This window comes from Macadamia integrifolia, chromosome 8 (assembly GCF_013358625.1).
Source record: "Macadamia integrifolia cultivar HAES 741 chromosome 8, SCU_Mint_v3, whole genome shotgun sequence".
In the NCBI taxonomy this organism is placed as follows: domain Eukaryota; kingdom Viridiplantae; phylum Streptophyta; class Magnoliopsida; order Proteales; family Proteaceae; genus Macadamia; species Macadamia integrifolia.
In genome coordinates this window covers 22,841,365-22,844,881 of record NC_056564.1, presented here as the reverse complement: position 1 = coordinate 22,844,881, position 3,517 = coordinate 22,841,365, and the positions used below count along the sequence as shown (strand labels likewise).

Here is a 3,517-nt window from a genome sequence, read left to right as displayed (position 1 = left end):
TCTCTCTCTCTCTCTCTCTCTCTCTCTCTCTCTCTCTCTCTCTCTCTCTCTCTCTCTCTCTCTTCCCTGTCTCTATGCTAGTTTCTACTTAAAGGTTTGGCTTAGTTAAATTGAACCATTAAAGACTCACTTATTACTTTGTAGGTTGGCGTTGAGGTGCTACGAAGGAAGAATGTGTTGCTACTGATATCAGACTTGGACATCTCCCAAGAAGAACTATCAATTATGGAACAGATGTACAGGGAGTCTCGTGACCAGCCAACTAGGCCAGAGTCTCAATATGAAGTGGTGTGGCTCCCTGTGGTGGATAGGACTGTTCCATGGACCGAAGCCAAGCAGCGAGAGTTTGAGCGATTGCAAGTGAACATGCCATGGTACTCAGTGCATCACCCTTCCTTGATCAATCCAGCAGTGGTTAAGTACATCAAGGATATGTGGCACTTCAACAAGAAGCCAATCCTGGTCGTTTTGGACATACAAGGAAGGGTTGTGAACCCCAATGCCCTCCACATGATGTGGATATGGGGAAGCCTTGCCTTCCCTTTCACCAGCATGAGGGAGGAAGCCCTTTGGAGGGAAGAAACCTGGAGACTCGAACTTTTGGTTGATGGCATTGATCAACACGTACTCGATTGGGTAAATATATATATATATATATATATAAACTAGTCCTAGCTAATCTTCTTCTTCTTCTTAATACAATTGGATTATATTGATTCTTGATGTATTTAACAGATAGTGGAAGAACGATTCATTTGCCTATATGGAGGAGAAGACATAGATTGGATAAGGAAATTCACGGCGGCAACAAAATCGGTGGCACAGGCAGCACGTATCCCATTCGAGATGATATATGTGGGGAAGAGTAACCCAAGGGAGCGAGTGAGGAGGAATATCAGCATCATCACCACAGAGAAGCTAAGCCATTGCTGGCCAGACCTGACATCGATCTGGTTCTTCTGGATCCGCCTGGAAAGCATGTGGAACTCCAAGATGCAGCATGGAAAGACCATCGAAAACGATCGCATAATGCAAGAGATCATGACACTGCTCACCTTCGATGGTAGTGAGCAAGGATGGGCGTTGATCAGTAAGGGATCGGCAAACATGGCCAGAGCCAAGGGGGACGTGATCTTGAACTGTTTCCTGAAGTATGACGCGTGGAAGGAGAACGTTGACAATAAGGGTTTCATTCCGGCACTGACTGATCAACTTCAATTGCTGCACACCGCGCATCACTGCAATCGCCTAGTCCTACCAGGGAGTATGGGAAGGATCCCCGAGATGGTTGCTTGTACTGAATGTGGCCGCCCTATGGAAAAGTTTGTCATGTACCGCTGCTGCACTGATTAGCTGCGCCTCTCCATCATCACCCTTATTGCAGTCCTACATCTATGGCATATGATTATTACTATATCTATTATGAGTTTATGACTACGATCTGTGTGTGATGTAATCACGTTAAGGGTATAAATAAATAAAAAATTCCTCTTTTAATAGAAATAATATAGTTGGTTTTAAAGTTTAAAAACCTTGAATTTGGTATGGGTTGGTTTCCATCAAATCAGATTCAATGGTAAGCTTTGAATTATGGAATTATCCTGAAACCGGACGGACTGAAAATCTTCGTTCAATGTGCTACATTTAAAACGGTTTAAGAATCGAATAAAATGATTAAAACAAAAAAAAAAAAATCGAACTTTACAAGAACGAAAGCAAACGATACGGGATTCAACGGTTAAATTTGAATAATACGGGACAAAAGAGGACATAAATTTGACCAATACGGGAGAAGGTGCTTATCAAAATTTAGCTTCCAAAAGAATTCAGGACATGACAAAATCAAAGCTCCATAAAAGGGTAATTAGTTAAGTCACTGGTGATTCAACGATCCAATGGGCTTGGGCCAGTTTAAATCTCGAAGAGTTAGATTTATAGATGTGGGGCCCTTTTGACTGGTGAAAGGTCTAAGGGTCTCTATCGGGACCATGGTCCTAATATCATATTGGTGGATTAATACGAATAAAAAGTAAAATAATTAATAAAACTTAAGGTTTTTTTGTCTAATACAGATCGGGATCAGCCTTGATAGATTGTGACCCCGATTTCATCTTCTCAAGTCTTGCTTGGGACTGTTCTAGACAATTGGGACAATATCTAATCCATTCTGATCCCATGGACCAATCTCAAAACCCTTTGGTTTAGTAATGTGATTTTTAAATAAGGAAATTTACAATGCCACCCCTTGGAGAACGTCACTATTATAAAAACACCCCCTCTGTAATACCAAATTAAACTCAGACCCCTACCGTCAGTCACTATTAAGCATTAAGTGAAGAATTAAAATGGCCGTTATTCCCAATTCACTAAAACTCATCTTTTAACATAAGTCCTCTTCACCCCTACCTATACTCACCTTCACCTTGCAATAACATATTAAGACCAAGCCTTTGGAAGTCACCCATCCCAAGAACAGATAAAGATGTTAAAAGAGAAAACCCAATCTGAATTTTGGGTTTTGGTATGGTCTTTGGCAAAACTTCACTACTAAGACCAACTTCAACCTCATTTACCTGTGCAGTTGCAGAAATTACTGAGATTCGTGGTAGACTTGGACTCGGACGGAGGATCCAAAACTGAAATTCCTTTGATATTGATTAGGCCAGGGTATGGCTATTAAATAAAGAGTAAACAGACCAGTTCCAGAACCGATTTCCAATGTCATTATGTTTGAGCTCCCCAATCCAATCCTCACTTGAACCCACGTTTTGATTAAAAAAAAAAAAAAAAGAATCTCTACTTCCATCGTCAAAGCCTGCAATTTTTTTCAGTTCTTCTCACTTCCATCGATCATCGATTCAGATCCATAAGAATAACAATTAAGGAAATTAAAGAAAAAAACCCAAATATTTTCTGGTTTAGGATCAAGAGAAAAAGGTTCAAGAGAAAAAGGTTTCCTGAAACCGATTCATATAGTATAGTTTCAATCAATAGAAGAACATAAATGAATGAATAAAGACGGAAGAACTGATCCATCTGCCACTCATCATATCATTATCATCGAATCGATATACGTAAGTCCATATAAAATCTTGTTCAGTATATGTATATATCACAAATAATTCACAAAATATAAAGGTGGGATTCAAAAAATAATGGTTGCACAGTAGCACTTGCAGAGAGGTCAGAGTGGTTTTGCTTGCATAGAAGAAACCCAGGGTTTGGGAGAAAGGTATATTTGGAGATGGAGACTTATTAGATGGATATTTTAGGCACTTCACATTTAGTAAAAACATTTTGGCATAAAAAAAAAAAAAATAATAGATGATATCAGCATATAAAGTATATTCCTTAACAATGACTGACGGTAAGGGATCTGAGTCTAATTTGATATGAGAAATTATCACTTCTCTCCCTTGAACAATAGTTAAATATCAAGTTCCCCCACTTGTTTGAAATATATCACTCCCCTCTCCCAAATCAAAAGATTCTATCAACAGTGCCTTGAGCATTAAAA

General features: G+C 39.2%; 1 protein-coding gene across 3 annotated transcripts in view; it reads right to left on the bottom strand.

Annotated features, from left to right (window-relative positions):
• LOC122086460 overlaps positions 1 to 3,517 on the bottom strand; it is a 45,514-nt gene that overhangs the window by 3,292 nt on the left and 38,705 nt on the right. The window lies entirely within an intron of this gene.